The sequence below is a fragment of the Hemiscyllium ocellatum genome, unplaced genomic scaffold (assembly GCF_020745735.1).
Source record: "Hemiscyllium ocellatum isolate sHemOce1 unplaced genomic scaffold, sHemOce1.pat.X.cur. scaffold_2472_pat_ctg1, whole genome shotgun sequence".
NCBI classification, from domain to species: Eukaryota; Metazoa; Chordata; class Chondrichthyes; order Orectolobiformes; family Hemiscylliidae; genus Hemiscyllium; species Hemiscyllium ocellatum.
In genome coordinates, this window is record NW_026868103.1 from 58,183 (window position 1) to 73,896 (window position 15,714).

Sequence of the window (15,714 nt, forward strand, 5' to 3'; positions counted from 1 at the left end):
CAGCAGCAGCAAAAATAACCTGCCGCTCCATTGCGTGGCACAACACAAGTGCAGAGGGGTGACTTGAGCAGCCCCTGCTGGCGGAAAAAGCCTACTGCACCTGGTATTCCCAGGCGGTCTCCCATCCAAGTACTAACCAGGCCTGAGTCTGCTTAGCTTCCAGACGAGATCGGGCGTTTTCAGACTAGTATGGCCGTAGGCACCGGCCCCTCCTTTTCTCCCTACTTCAAGGCGTGCTGGCCAGCCACATTTTCTTTGCTGCTCTTTCTCTTTATCCCCTTTGTTTTTTTTTTTCTCTTTTCTCTTTGCTCTTCCTCCTCTGTGCGTGCTTCCCTCCCTCCGTCCCTCCAGCTGCCTTTCAGCCAGCCCTTGCCCACCAGGCTCCTGTAGTCTCCCACATCCCCACGCAGGCCAACTGCAAGCCCTCCCCTGCTTCATCAGGCTGCAGCCTGCATTCTCTCATCCTTCCGCACTCCTCCACGCCTCCCTTTCCCAATGGCAGGCAGTGGCCAGGGGGGTACCGCAGGGATCACTACTGGCACCGCAGCTTTTTACCATATATCTTAACCATCTACAAGATGCTATTAGCCATAACATTAGCAAATTTGCTGATGATACTAAGCTGGCTGGCAGGGTGAAATGTCATCAGGATGTTAGCAGATTACAGGGTGACCTGGACAAGTTAGGTGAGTGGCCAGATGCAATTTAATGTGGATAAATCAATGGTTACCCACTTTGGTGGAAGGCAGATTACTACCTAAATGGAATCAATTTAGGTCAAGGGGCAGGACAGAGAGATCTGGGGGTTCCTGTACACCACTCAATGAAGGTAAGCATGCAGGTACAGCAGGTAGTGAAGAAGGCTAATAGCATGCTGGCCTTCATAACAAGAGGGATGGAGTATAGAAGCAAAGAGGTTCTTTTGCAGCTGTACAGGGCCCTGGTGAGACCACACCTGGAGTACTGTGTGCAGTTCTGCTCTCCAGATTTGATTCTGGCTATTGAGGGAATGCAGCGTAGGTTCACCAGGTCAATTCCTGGACTGGCGGGATTACCTTACACTGAAAGACTGGAGCGACTGGGCTTGTGTGTACCCTCGAGTTTAGAAGACTGAGAGGGGATCTGATTGAGACATTTCAGATCATCAAAGGATTGGACACTCTGGCGGCAGGAAACATGTTTCCGCTGCTGGGTGAGTGCCGAAACAGAGGACACTGCTTAAAAATACGGGGTAGACCATTTAGGACAGAGATGAGGAGAAACTTCTTCACCCAGAGAGTGGTGGCTGTGTGGAATGCTCTGCCCCAGAGGGCAGTGGAGGCCCAGTCTCTGGATTCATTTAAGAAAGAGTTGCATAGAGCTCTCAAGGATAGTGGAATCAAGGGTTACGGAGATAAGGCAGGAACAGGATACTGATTAAGGATGATCAGCCATGATCATATTGAATGGTGGTGCAGGCTCGAAAGGCAGAATGGCCAACTCCTGCACCTATTGTCCTCCTTTCCTGACTGCCACCCGCAGACAGCGTGCAGCCCCAATCCCTTTCTTTCCGTCTTTCTCGCTGATTTCGGCAGCGCTCCGCTCTCCTCCCCTCCCTGTCTGGTGCCTGCAGGCGACTGATGGCCGGCACAGCAGCAGCAGCAGCAGCAGCAGCAGCAGCAGCAAAAATAACCTGCCGCTCCATTGCGTGGCACAACACAAGTGCAGAGGGGTGACTTGAGCAGCCCCTGCTGGCGGAAAAAGCCTACTGCACCTGGTATTCCCAGGCGGTCTCCCATCCAAGTACTAACCAGGCCTGAGTCTGCTTAGCTTCCGAGATCAGACGAGATCGGGCGTTTTCAGACTAGTATGGCCGTAGGCACCGGCCCCTTCCTTTTCTCCCTACTTCAAGGCGTGCTGGCCAGCCACATTTTCTTTGCTGCTCTTTCTCTTTATCCCCTTTGTTTTTTTTTCTCTTTTCTCTTTGCTCTTCCTCCTCTGTGCGTGCTTCCCTCCCTCCGTCCCTCCAGCTGCCTTTCAGCCAGCCCTTGCCCACCAGGCTCCTGTAGTCTCCCACATCCCCACGCAGGCCAACTGCAAGCCCTCCCCCTGCTTCATCAGGCTGCAGCCTGCATTCTCTCATCCTTCCGCACTCCTCCACGCCTCCCTTTCCCAATGGCAGGCAGTGGCCAGGGGGGTACCGCAGGGATCACTACTGGCACCGCAGCTTTTTACCATATATCTTAACCATCTACAAGATGCTATTAGCCATAACATTAGCAAATTTGCTGATGATACTAAGCTGGCTGGCAGGGTGAAATGTCATCAGGATGTTAGCAGATTACAGGGTGACCTGGACAAGTTAGGTGAGTGGCCAGATGCAATTTAATGTGGATAAATCAATGGTTACCCACTTTGGTGGAAGGCAGATTACTACCTAAATGGAATCAATTTAGGTCAAGGGGCAGGACAGAGAGATCTGGGGGTTCCTGTACACCACTCAATGAAGGTAAGCATGCAGGTACAGCAGGTAGTGAAGAAGGCTAATAGCATGCTGGCCTTCATAACAAGAGGGATGGAGTATAGAAGCAAAGAGGTTCTTTTGCAGCTGTACAGGGCCCTGGTGAGACCACACCTGGAGTACTGTGTGCAGTTCTGCTCTCCAGATTTGATTCTGGCTATTGAGGGAATGCAGCGTAGGTTCACCAGGTCAATTCCTGGACTGGCGGGATTACCTTACACTGAAAGACTGGAGCGACTGGGCTTGTGTGTACCCTCGAGTTTAGAAGACTGAGAGGGGATCTGATTGAGACATTTCAGATCATCAAAGGATTGGACACTCTGGCGGCAGGAAACATGTTTCCGCTGCTGGGTGAGTGCCGAAACAGAGGACACTGCTTAAAAATACGGGGTAGACCATTTAGGACAGAGATGAGGAGAAACTTCTTCACCCAGAGAGTGGTGGCTGTGTGGAATGCTCTGCCCCAGAGGGCAGTGGAGGCCCAGTCTCTGGATTCATTTAAGAAAGAGTTGCATAGAGCTCTCAAGGATAGTGGAATCAAGGGTTACGGAGATAAGGCAGGAACAGGATACTGATTAAGGATGATCAGCCATGATCATATTGAATGGTGGTGCAGGCTCGAAAGGCAGAATGGCCAACTCCTGCACCTATTGTCCTCCTTTCCTGACTGCCACCCGCAGACAGCGTGCAGCCCCAATCCCTTTCTTTCCGTCTTTCTCGCTGATTTCGGCAGCGCTCCGCTCTCCTCCCCTCCCTGTCTGGTGCCTGCAGGCGACTGATGGCCGGCACAGCAGCAGCAGCAGCAGCAGCAAAAATAACCTGCCGCTCCATTGCGTGGCACAACACAAGTGCAGAGGGGTGACTTGAGCAGCCCCTGCTGGCGGAAAAAGCCTACTGCACCTGGTATTCCCAGGCGGTCTCCCATCCAAGTACTAACCAGGCCTGAGTCTGCTTAGCTTCCGAGATCAGACGAGATCGGGCGTTTTCAGACTAGTATGGCCGTAGGCACCGGCCCCTTCCTTTTCTCCCTACTTCAAGGCGTGCTGGCCAGCCACATTTTCTTTGCTGCTCTTTCTCTTTATCCCCTTTGTTTTTTTTTTCTCTTTTCTCTTTGCTCTTCCTCCTCTGTGCGTGCTTCCCTCCCTCCGTCCCTCCAGCTGCCTTTCAGCCAGCCCTTGCCCACCAGGCTCCTGTAGTCTCCCACATCCCCACGCAGGCCAACTGCAAGCCCTCCCCCTGCTTCATCAGGCTGCAGCCTGCATTCTCTCATCCTTCCGCACTCCTCCACGCCTCCCTTTCCCAATGGCAGGCAGTGGCCAGGGGGGGTACCGCAGGGATCACTACTGGCACCGCAGCTTTTTACCATATATCTTAACCATCTACAAGATGCTATTAGCCATAACATTAGCAAATTTGCTGATGATACTAAGCTGGCTGGCAGGGTGAAATGTCATCAGGATGTTAGCAGATTACAGGGTGACCTGGACAAGTTAGGTGAGTGGCCAGATGCAATTTAATGTGGATAAATCAATGGTTACCCACTTTGGTGGAAGGCAGATTACTACCTAAATGGAATCAATTTAGGTCAAGGGGCAGGACAGAGAGATCTGGGGGTTCCTGTACACCACTCAATGAAGGTAAGCATGCAGGTACAGCAGGTAGTGAAGAAGGCTAATAGCATGCTGGCCTTCATAACAAGAGGGATGGAGTATAGAAGCAAAGAGGTTCTTTTGCAGCTGTACAGGGCCCTGGTGAGACCACACCTGGAGTACTGTGTGCAGTTCTGCTCTCCAGATTTGATTCTGGCTATTGAGGGAATGCAGCGTAGGTTCACCAGGTCAATTCCTGGACTGGCGGGATTACCTTACACTGAAAGACTGGAGCGACTGGGCTTGTGTGTACCCTCGAGTTTAGAAGACTGAGAGGGGATCTGATTGAGACATTTCAGATCATCAAAGGATTGGACACTCTGGCGGCAGGAAACATGTTTCCGCTGCTGGGTGAGTGCCGAAACAGAGGACACTGCTTAAAAATACGGGGTAGACCATTTAGGACAGAGATGAGGAGAAACTTCTTCACCCAGAGAGTGGTGGCTGTGTGGAATGCTCTGCCCCAGAGGGCAGTGGAGGCCCAGTCTCTGGATTCATTTAAGAAAGAGTTGCATAGAGCTCTCAAGGATAGTGGAATCAAGGGTTACGGAGATAAGGCAGGAACAGGATACTGATTAAGGATGATCAGCCATGATCATATTGAATGGTGGTGCAGGCTCGAAAGGCAGAATGGCCAACTCCTGCACCTATTGTCCTCCTTTCCTGACTGCCACCCGCAGACAGCGTGCAGCCCCAATCCCTTTCTTTCCGTCTTTCTCGCTGATTTCGGCAGCGCTCCGCTCTCCTCCCCTCCCTGTCTGGTGCCTGCAGGCGACTGATGGCCGGCAGCAGCAGCAGCAGCAGCAGCAAAAATAACCTGCCGCTCCATTGCGTGGCACAACACAAGTGCAGAGGGGTGACTTGAGCAGCCCCTGCTGGCGGAAAAAGCCTACTGCACCTGGTATTCCCAGGCGGTCTCCATCCAAGTACTAACCAGGCCTGAGTCTGCTTAGCTTCCGAGATCAGACGAGATCGGGCGTTTTCAGACTAGTATGGCCGTAGGCGCCGGCCCCTTCCTTTTCTCCCTACTTCAAGGCGTGCTGGCCAGCCACATTTTCTTTGCTGCTCTTTCTCTTTATCCCCTTTGTTTTTTTTTTCTCTTTTCTCTTTGCTCTTCCTCCTCTGTGCGTGCTTCCCTCCCTCCGTCCCTCCAGCTGCCTTTCAGCCAGCCCTTGCCCACCAGGCTCCTGTAGTCTCCCACATCCCCACGCAGGCCAACTGCAAGCCCTCCCCTGCTTCATCAGGCTGCAGCCTGCATTCTCTCATCCTTCCGCACTCCTCCACGCCTCCCTTTCCCAATGGCAGGCAGTGGCCAGGGGGGTACCGCAGGGATCACTACTGGCACCGCAGCTTTTTACCATATATCTTAACCATCTACAAGATGCTATTAGCCATAACATTAGCAAATTTGCTGATGATACTAAGCTGGCTGGCAGGGTGAAATGTCATCAGGATGTTAGCAGATTACAGGGTGACCTGGACAAGTTAGGTGAGTGGCCAGATGCAATTTAATGTGGATAAATCAATGGTTACCCACTTTGGTGGAAGGCAGATTACTACCTAAATGGAATCAATTTAGGTCAAGGGGCAGGACAGAGAGATCTGGGGGTTCCTGTACACCACTCAATGAAGGTAAGCATGCAGGTACAGCAGGTAGTGAAGAAGGCTAATAGCATGCTGGCCTTCATAACAAGAGGGATGGAGTATAGAAGCAAAGAGGTTCTTTTGCAGCTGTACAGGGCCCTGGTGAGACCACACCTGGAGTACTGTGTGCAGTTCTGCTCTCCAGATTTGATTCTGGCTATTGAGGGAATGCAGCGTAGGTTCACCAGGTCAATTCCTGGACTGGCGGGATTACCTTACACTGAAAGACTGGAGCGACTGGGCTTGTGTGTACCCTCGAGTTTAGAAGACTGAGAGGGGATCTGATTGAGACATTTCAGATCATCAAAGGATTGGACACTCTGGCGGCAGGAAACATGTTTCCGCTGCTGGGTGAGTGCCGAAAAAGAGGACACTGCTTAAAAATACGGGGTAGACCATTTAGGACAGAGATGAGGAGAAACTTCTTCACCCAGAGAGTGGTGGCTGTGTGGAATGCTCTGCCCCAGAGGGCAGTGGAGGCCCAGTCTCTGGATTCATTTAAGAAAGAGTTGCATAGAGCTCTCAAGGATAGTGGAATCAAGGGTTACGGAGATAAGGCAGGAACAGGATACTGATTAAGGATGATCAGCCATGATCATATTGAATGGTGGTGCAGGCTCGAAAGGCAGAATGGCCAACTCCTGCACCTATTGTCCTCCTTTCCTGACTGCCACCCGCAGACAGCGTGCAGCCCCAATCCCTTTCTTTCCGTCTTTCTCGCTGATTTCGGCAGCGCTCCGCTCTCCTCCCCTCCCTGTCTGGTGCCTGCAGGCGACTGATGGCCGGCACAGCAGCAGCAGCAGCAGCAGCAGCAGCAGCAGCAAAATAACCTGCCGCTCCATTGCGTGGCACAACACAAGTGCAGAGGGGTGACTTGAGCAGCCCCTGCTGGCGGAAAAAGCCTACTGCACCTGGTATTCCCAGGCGGTCTCCCATCCAAGTACTAACCAGGCCTGAGTCTGCTTAGCTTCCGAGATCAGATGTTTTCAGACTAGTATGGCCGTAGGCACCGGCCCCTTCCTTTTCTCCCTACTTCAAGGCGTGCTGGCCAGCCACATTTTCTTTGCTGCTCTTTCTCTTTATCCCCTTTGTTTTTTTTTTCTCTTTTCTCTTTGCTCTTCCTCCTCTGTGCGTGCTTCCCTCCCTCCGTCCCTCCAGCTGCCTTTCAGCCAGCCCTTGCCCACCAGGCTCCTGTAGTCTCCCACATCCCCACGCAGGCCAACTGCAAGCCCTCCCCCTGCTTCATCAGGCTGCAGCCTGCATTCTCTCATCCTTCCGCACTCCTCCACGCCTCCCTTTCCCAATGGCAGGCAGTGGCCAGGGGGGTACCGCAGGGATCACTACTGGCACCGCAGCTTTTTACCATATATCTTAACCATCTACAAGATGCTATTAGCCATAACATTAGCAAATTTGCTGATGATACTAAGCTGGCTGGCAGGGTGAAATGTCATCAGGATGTTAGCAGATTACAGGGTGACCTGGACAAGTTAGGTGAGTGGCCAGATGCAATTTAATGTGGATAAATCAATGGTTACCCACTTTGGTGGAAGGCAGATTACTACCTAAATGGAATCAATTTAGGTCAAGGGGCAGGACAGAGAGATCTGGGGGTTCCTGTACACCACTCAATGAAGGTAAGCATGCAGGTACAGCAGGTAGTGAAGAAGGCTAATAGCATGCTGGCCTTCATAACAAGAGGGATGGAGTATAGAAGCAAAGAGGTTCTTTTGCAGCTGTACAGGGCCCTGGTGAGACCACACCTGGAGTACTGTGTGCAGTTCTGCTCTCCAGATTTGATTCTGGCTATTGAGGGAATGCAGCGTAGGTTCACCAGGTCAATTCCTGGACTGGCGGGATTACCTTACACTGAAAGACTGGAGCGACTGGGCTTGTGTGTACCCTCGAGTTTAGAAGACTGAGAGGGGATCTGATTGAGACATTTCAGATCATCAAAGGATTGGACACTCTGGCGGCAGGAAACATGTTTCCGCTGCTGGGTGAGTGCCGAAACAGAGGACACTGCTTAAAAATACGGGGTAGACCATTTAGGACAGAGATGAGGAGAAACTTCTTCACCCAGAGAGTGGTGGCTGTGTGGAATGCTCTGCCCCAGAGGGCAGTGGAGGCCCAGTCTCTGGATTCATTTAAGAAAGAGTTGCATAGAGCTCTCAAGGATAGTGGAATCAAGGGTTACGGAGATAAGGCAGGAACAGGATACTGATTAAGGATGATCAGCCATGATCATATTGAATGGTGGTGCAGGCTCGAAAGGCAGAATGGCCAACTCCTGCACCTATTGTCCTCCTTTCCTGACTGCCACCCGCAGACAGCGTGCAGCCCCAATCCCTTTCTTTCCGTCTTTCTCGCTGATTTCGGCAGCGCTCCGCTCTCCTCCCCTCCCTGTCTGGTGCCTGCAGGCGACTGATGGCCGGCACAGCAGCAGCAGCAGCAGCAGCAGCAAAAATAACCTGCCGCTCCATTGCGTGGCACAACACAAGTGCAGAGGGGTGACTTGAGCAGCCCCTGCTGGCGGAAAAAGCCTACTGCACCTGGTATTCCCAGGCGGTCTCCATCCAAGTACTAACCAGGCCTGAGTCTGCTTAGCTTCCGAGATCAGACGAGATTGGGCGTTTTCAGACTAGTATGGCCGTAGGCACCGGCCCCTTCCTTTTCTCCCTACTTCAAGGCGTGCTGGCCAGCCACATTTTCTTTGCTGCTCTTTCTCTTTATCCCCTTTGTTTTTTTTTTCTCTTTTCTCTTTGCTCTTCCTCCTCTGTGCGTGCTTCCCTCCCTCCGTCCCTCCAGCTGCCTTTCAGCCAGCCCTTGCCCACCAGGCTCCTGTAGTCTCCCACATCCCCACGCAGGCCAACTGCAAGCCCTCCCCCTGCTTCATCAGGCTGCAGCCTGCATTCTCTCATCCTTCCGCACTCCTCCACGCCTCCCTTTCCCAATGGCAGGCAGTGGCCAGGGGGGTACCGCAGGGATCACTACTGGCACCGCAGCTTTTTACCATATATCTTAACCATCTACAAGATGCTATTAGCCATAACATTAGCAAATTTGCTGATGATACTAAGCTGGCTGGCAGGGTGAAATGTCATCAGGATGTTAGCAGATTACAGGGTGACCTGGACAAGTTAGGTGAGTGGCCAGATGCAATTTAATGTGGATAAATCAATGGTTACCCACTTTGGTGGAAGGCAGATTACTACCTAAATGGAATCAATTTAGGTCAAGGGGCAGGACAGAGAGATCTGGGGGTTCCTGTACACCACTCAATGAAGGTAAGCATGCAGGTACAGCAGGTAGTGAAGAAGGCTAATAGCATGCTGGCCTTCATAACAAGAGGGATGGAGTATAGAAGCAAAGAGGTTCTTTTGCAGCTGTACAGGGCCCTGGTGAGACCACACCTGGAGTACTGTGTGCAGTTCTGCTCTCCAGATTTGATTCTGGCTATTGAGGGAATGCAGCGTAGGTTCACCAGGTCAATTCCTGGACTGGCGGGATTACCTTACACTGAAAGACTGGAGCGACTGGGCTTGTGTGTACCCTCGAGTTTAGAAGACTGAGAGGGGATCTGATTGAGACATTTCAGATCATCAAAGGATTGGACACTCTGGCGGCGGAGGAAACATGTTTCCGCTGCTGGGTGAGTGCCGAAACAGAGGACACTGCTTAAAAATACGGGGTAGACCATTTAGGACAGAGATGAGGAGAAACTTCTTCACCCAGAGAGTGGTGGCTGTGTGGAATGCTCTGCCCCAGAGGGCAGTGGAGGCCCAGTCTCTGGATTCATTTAAGAAAGAGTTGCATAGAGCTCTCAAGGATAGTGGAATCAAGGGTTACGGAGATAAGGCAGGAACAGGATACTGATTAAGGATGATCAGCCATGATCATATTGAATGGTGGTGCAGGCTCGAAAGGCAGAATGGCCAACTCCTGCACCTATTGTCCTCCTTTCCTGACTGCCACCCGCAGACAGCGTGCAGCCCCAATCCCTTTCTTTCCGTCTTTCTCGCTGATTTCGGCAGCGCTCCGCTCTCCTCCCCTCCCTGTCTGGTGCCTGCAGGCGACTGATGGCCGGCACAGCAGCAGCAGCAGCAGCAGCAGCAGCAGCAAAAATAACCTGCCGCTCCATTGCGTGGCACAACACAAGTGCAGAGGGGTGACTTGAGCAGCCCCTGCTGGCGGAAAAAAGCCTACTGCACCTGGTATTCCCAGGCGGTCTCCCATCCAAGTACTAACCAGGCCTGAGTCTGCTTAGCTCCGAGATCGGGCGTTTTCAGACTAGTATGGCCGTAGGCACCGGCCCTTCCTTTTCTCCCTACTTCAAGGCGTGCTGGCCAGCCACATTTTCTTTGCTGCTCTTTCTCTTTATCCCCTTTGTTTTTTTTTTCTCTTTTCTCTTTGCTCTTCCTCCTCTGTGCGTGCTTCCCTCCCTCCGTCCCTCCAGCTGCCTTTCAGCCAGCCCTTGCCCACCAGGCTCCTGTAGTCTCCCACATCCCCACGCAGGCCAACTGCAAGCCCTCCCCCTGCTTCATCAGGCTGCAGCCTGCATTCTCTCATCCTTCCGCACTCCTCCACGCCTCCCTTTCCCAATGGCAGGCAGTGGCCAGGGGGGTACCGCAGGGATCACTACTGGCACCGCAGCTTTTTACCATATATCTTAACCATCTACAAGATGCTATTAGCCATAACATTAGCAAATTTGCTGATGATACTAAGCTGGCTGGCAGGGTGAAATGTCATCAGGATGTTAGCAGATTACAGGGTGACCTGGACAAGTTAGGTGAGTGGCCAGATGCAATTTAATGTGGATAAATCAATGGTTACCCACTTTGGTGGAAGGCAGATTACTACCTAAATGGAATCAATTTAGGTCAAGGGGCAGGACAGAGAGATCTGGGGGTTCCTGTACACCACTCAATGAAGGTAAGCATGCAGGTACAGCAGGTAGTGAAGAAGGCTAATAGCATGCTGGCCTTCATAACAAGAGGGATGGAGTATAGAAGCAAAGAGGTTCTTTTGCAGCTGTACAGGGCCCTGGTGAGACCACACCTGGAGTACTGTGTGCAGTTCTGCTCTCCAGATTTGATTCTGGCTATTGAGGGAATGCAGCGTAGGTTCACCAGGTCAATTCCTGGACTGGCGGGATTACCTTACACTGAAAGACTGGAGCGACTGGGCTTGTGTGTACCCTCGAGTTTAGAAGACTGAGAGGGGATCTGATTGAGACATTTCAGATCATCAAAGGATTGGACACTCTGGCGGCAGGAAACATGTTTCCGCTGCTGGGTGAGTGCCGAAACAGAGGACACTGCTTAAAAATACGGGGTAGACCATTTAGGACAGAGATGAGGAGAAACTTCTTCACCCAGAGAGTGGTGGCTGTGTGGAATGCTCTGCCCCAGAGGGCAGTGGAGGCCCAGTCTCTGGATTCATTTAAGAAAGAGTTGCATAGAGCTCTCAAGGATAGTGGAATCAAGGGTTACGGAGATAAGGCAGGAACAGGATACTGATTAAGGATGATCAGCCATGATCATATTGAATGGTGGTGCAGGCTCGAAAGGCAGAATGGCCAACTCCTGCACCTATTGTCCTCCTTTCCTGACTGCCACCCGCAGACAGCGTGCAGCCCCAATCCCTTTCTTTCCGTCTTTCTCGCTGATTTCGGCAGCGCTCCGCTCTCCTCCCCTCCCTGTCTGGTGCCTGCAGGCGACTGATGGCCGGCAGCAGCAGCAGCAGCAGCAGCAAAAATAACCTGCCGCTCCATTGCGTGGCACAACACAAGTGCAGAGGGGTGACTTGAGCAGCCCCTGCTGGCGGAAAAAGCCTACTGCACCTGGTATTCCCAGGCGGTCTCCCATCCAAGTACTAACCAGGCCTGAGTCTGCTTAGCTCCGAGATCAGGATCGGGCGTTTTCAGACTAGTATGGCCGTAGGCACCGGCCCCTTCCTTTTCTCCCTACTTCAAGGCGTGCTGGCCAGCCACATTTTCTTTGCTGCTCTTTCTCTTTATCCCCTTTGTTTTTTTTTTCTCTTTTCTCTTTGCTCTTCCTCCTCTGTGCGTGCTTCCCTCCCTCCGTCCCTCCAGCTGCCTTTCAGCCAGCCCTTGCCCACCAGGCTCCTGTAGTCTCCCACATCCCCACGCAGGCCAACTGCAAGCCCTCCCCCTGCTTCATCAGGCTGCAGCCTGCATTCTCTCATCCTTCCGCACTCCTCCACGCCTCCCTTTCCCAATGGCAGGCAGTGGCCAGGGGGGTACCGCAGGGATCACTACTGGCACCGCAGCTTTTTACCATATATCTTAACCATCTACAAGATGCTATTAGCCATAACATTAGCAAATTTGCTGATGATACTAAGCTGGCTGGCAGGGTGAAATGTCATCAGGATGTTAGCAGATTACAGGGTGACCTGGACAAGTTAGGTGAGTGGCCAGATGCAATTTAATGTGGATAAATCAATGGTTACCCACTTTGGTGGAAGGCAGATTACTACCTAAATGGAATCAATTTAGGTCAAGGGGCAGGACAGAGAGATCTGGGGGTTCCTGTACACCACTCAATGAAGGTAAGCATGCAGGTACAGCAGGTAGTGAAGAAGGCTAATAGCATGCTGGCCTTCATAACAAGAGGGATGGAGTATAGAAGCAAAGAGGTTCTTTTGCAGCTGTACAGGGCCCTGGTGAGACCACACCTGGAGTACTGTGTGCAGTTCTGCTCTCCAGATTTGATTCTGGCTATTGAGGGAATGCAGCGTAGGTTCACCAGGTCAATTCCTGGACTGGCGGGATTACCTTACACTGAAAGACTGGAGCGACTGGGCTTGTGTGTACCCTCGAGTTTAGAAGACTGAGAGGGGATCTGATTGAGACATTTCAGATCATCAAAGGATTGGACACTCTGGCGGCAGGAAACATGTTTCCGCTGCTGGGTGAGTGCCGAAACAGAGGACACTGCTTAAAAATACGGGGTAGACCATTTAGGACAGAGATGAGGAGAAACTTCTTCACCCAGAGAGTGGTGGCTGTGTGGAATGCTCTGCCCCAGAGGGCAGTGGAGGCCCAGTCTCTGGATTCATTTAAGAAAGAGTTGCATAGAGCTCTCAAGGATAGTGGAATCAAGGGTTACGGAGATAAGGCAGGAACAGGATACTGATTAAGGATGATCAGCCATGATCATATTGAATGGTGGTGCAGGCTCGAAAGGCAGAATGGCCAACTCCTGCACCTATTGTCCTCCTTTCCTGACTGCCACCCGCAGACAGCGTGCAGCCCCAATCCCTTTCTTTCCGTCTTTCTCGCTGATTTCGGCAGCGCTCCGCTCTCCTCCCCTCCCTGTCTGGTGCCTGCAGGCGACTGATGGCCGGCAGCAGCAGCAGCAGCAGCAGCAGCAAAAAATAACCTGCCGCTCCATTGCGTGGCACAACACAAGTGCAGAGGGGTGACTTGAGCAGCCCCTGCTGGCGGAAAAAGCCTACTGCACCTGGTATTCCCAGGCGGTCTCCCATCCAAGTACTAACCAGGCCTGAGTCTGCTTAGCTTCCGAGATCAGACGAGATCGGGCGTTTTCAGACTAGTATGGCCGTAGGCACCGGCCCTTCCTTTTCTCCCTACTTCAAGGCGTGCTGGCCAGCCACATTTTCTTTGCTGCTCTTTCTCTTTATCCCCTTTGTTTTTTTTTTCTCTTTTCTCTTTGCTCTTCCTCCTCTGTGCGTGCTTCCCTCCCTCCGTCCCTCCAGCTGCCTTTCAGCCAGCCCTTGCCCACCAGGCTCCTGTAGTCTCCCACATCCCCACGCAGGCCAACTGCAAGCCTCCCCCTGCTTCATCAGGCTGCAGCCTGCATTCTCTCATCCTTCCGCACTCCTCCACGCCTCCCTTTCCCAATGGCAGGCAGTGGCCAGGGGGGGTACCGCAGGGATCACTACTGGCACCGCAGCTTTTTACCATATATCTTAACCATCTACAAGATGCTATTAGCCATAACATTAGCAAATTTGCTGATGATACTAAGCTGGCTGGCAGGGTGAAATGTCATCAGGATGTTAGCAGATTACAGGGTGACCTGGACAAGTTAGGTGAGTGGCCAGATGCAATTTAATGTGGATAAATCAATGGTTACCCACTTTGGTGGAAGGCAGATTACTACCTAAATGGAATCAATTTAGGTCAAGGGGCAGGACAGAGAGATCTGGGGGTTCCTGTACACCACTCAATGAAGGTAAGCATGCAGGTACAGCAGGTAGTGAAGAAGGCTAATAGCATGCTGGCCTTCATAACAAGAGGGATGGAGTATAGAAGCAAAGAGGTTCTTTTGCAGCTGTACAGGGCCCTGGTGAGACCACACCTGGAGTACTGTGTGCAGTTCTGCTCTCCAGATTTGATTCTGGCTATTGAGGGAATGCAGCGTAGGTTCACCAGGTCAATTCCTGGACTGGCGGGATTACCTTACACTGAAAGACTGGAGCGACTGGGCTTGTGTGTACCCTCGAGTTTAGAAGACTGAGAGGGGATCTGATTGAGACATTTCAGATCATCAAAGGATTGGACACTCTGGCGGCAGGAAACATGTTTCCGCTGCTGGGTGAGTGCCGAAACAGAGGACACTGCTTAAAAATACGGGGTAGACCATTTAGGACAGAGATGAGGAGAAACTTCTTCACCCAGAGAGTGGTGGCTGTGTGGAATGCTCTGCCCCAGAGGGCAGTGGAGGCCCAGTCTCTGGATTCATTTAAGAAAGAGTTGCATAGAGCTCTCAAGGATAGTGGAATCAAGGGTTACGGAGATAAGGCAGGAACAGGATACTGATTAAGGATGATCAGCCATGATCATATTGAATGGTGGTGCAGGCTCGAAAGGCAGAATGGCCAACTCCTGCACCTATTGTCCTCCTTTCCTGACTGCCACCGCAGACAGCGTGCAGCCCCAATCCCTTTCTTTCCGTCTTTCTCGCTGATTTCGGCAGCGCTCCGCTCTCCTCCCCTCCCTGTCTGGTGCCTGCAGGCGACTGATGGCCGGCACAGCAGCAGCAGCAGCAGCAGCAGCAGCAAAAATAACCTGCCGCTCCATTGCGTGGCACAACACAAGTGCAGAGGGGTGACTTGAGCAGCCCCTGCTGGCGGAAAAAGCCTACTGCACCTGGTATTCCCAGGCGGTCTCCCATCCAAGTACTAACCAGGCCTGAGTCTGCTTAGCTTCCGAGATCAGACGAGATCGGGCGTTTCAGACTAGTATGGCCGTAGGCACCGGCCCCTTCCTTTTCTCCCTACTTCAAGGCGTGCTGGCCAGCCACATTTTCTTTGCTGCTCTTTCTCTTTATCCCCTTTGTTTTTTTTTTCTCTTTTCTCTTTGCTCTTCCTCCTCTGTGCGTGCTTCCCTCCCTCCGTCCCTCCAGCTGCCTTTCAGCCAGCCCTTGCCCACCAGGCTCCTGTAGTCTCCCACATCCCCACGCAGGCCAACTGCAAGCCCTCCCCCTGCTTCATCAGGCTGCAGCCTGCATTCTCTCATCCTTCCGCACTCCTCCACGCCTCCCTTTCCCAATGGCAGGCAGTGGCCAGGGGGGTACCGCAGGGATCACTACTGGCACCGCAGCTTTTTACCATATATCTTAACCATCTACAAGATGCTATTAGCCATAACATTAGCAAATTTGCTGATGATACTAAGCTGGCTGGCAGGGTGAAATGTCATCAGGATGTTAGCAGATTACAGGGTGACCTGGACAAGTTAGGTGAGTGGCCAGATGCAATTTAATGTGGATAAATCAATGGTTACCCACTTTGGTGGAAGGCAGATTACTACCTAAATGGAATCAATTTAGGTCAAGGGGCAGGACAGAGAGATCTGGGGGTTCCTGTACACCCACTCAATGAAGGTAAGCATGCCAGTACAGCAGGTAGTGAAGAAGGCTAATAGCT

The 15,714-nt window shown here is 52.1% G+C and overlaps 6 non-coding genes and 4 pseudogenes across 6 annotated transcripts; all 10 read right to left on the reverse strand.

The window, feature by feature from the left end:
- Positions 1–88: 88 nt before the first annotated feature.
- On the reverse strand, positions 89–201 carry LOC132811991 (5S ribosomal RNA; annotated as a pseudogene).
- A 1,540-nt stretch (positions 202–1,741) lies between these two features.
- LOC132811974 (5S ribosomal RNA) lies at positions 1,742–1,860 on the reverse strand. The gene has a single exon (XR_009643428.1). It is a non-coding gene; the product is annotated as a 5S ribosomal RNA (ribosomal RNA).
- Positions 1,861–3,388: 1,528 nt separating this feature from the next.
- On the reverse strand, positions 3,389–3,507 carry LOC132811975 (5S ribosomal RNA). Its single transcript, XR_009643429.1, has one exon. It is a non-coding gene; the product is annotated as a 5S ribosomal RNA (ribosomal RNA).
- A 1,528-nt stretch (positions 3,508–5,035) lies between these two features.
- LOC132811979 (5S ribosomal RNA) lies at positions 5,036–5,153 on the reverse strand. Its single transcript, XR_009643433.1, has one exon. It is a non-coding gene; the product is annotated as a 5S ribosomal RNA (ribosomal RNA).
- Positions 5,154–6,692: 1,539 nt separating this feature from the next.
- On the reverse strand, positions 6,693–6,801 carry LOC132811985 (5S ribosomal RNA; annotated as a pseudogene).
- Positions 6,802–8,333: 1,532 nt separating this feature from the next.
- On the reverse strand, positions 8,334–8,451 carry LOC132811981 (5S ribosomal RNA). Its single transcript, XR_009643435.1, has one exon. It is a non-coding gene; the product is annotated as a 5S ribosomal RNA (ribosomal RNA).
- A 1,541-nt stretch (positions 8,452–9,992) lies between these two features.
- On the reverse strand, positions 9,993–10,100 carry LOC132811990 (5S ribosomal RNA; annotated as a pseudogene).
- A 1,526-nt stretch (positions 10,101–11,626) lies between these two features.
- Positions 11,627–11,740, reverse strand: LOC132811983 (5S ribosomal RNA; annotated as a pseudogene).
- A 1,531-nt stretch (positions 11,741–13,271) lies between these two features.
- LOC132811976 (5S ribosomal RNA) lies at positions 13,272–13,390 on the reverse strand. The gene has a single exon (XR_009643430.1). It is a non-coding gene; the product is annotated as a 5S ribosomal RNA (ribosomal RNA).
- Positions 13,391–14,923: 1,533 nt separating this feature from the next.
- LOC132811977 (5S ribosomal RNA) lies at positions 14,924–15,041 on the reverse strand. Its single transcript, XR_009643431.1, has one exon. It is a non-coding gene; the product is annotated as a 5S ribosomal RNA (ribosomal RNA).
- Positions 15,042–15,714: the final 673 nt, after the last annotated feature.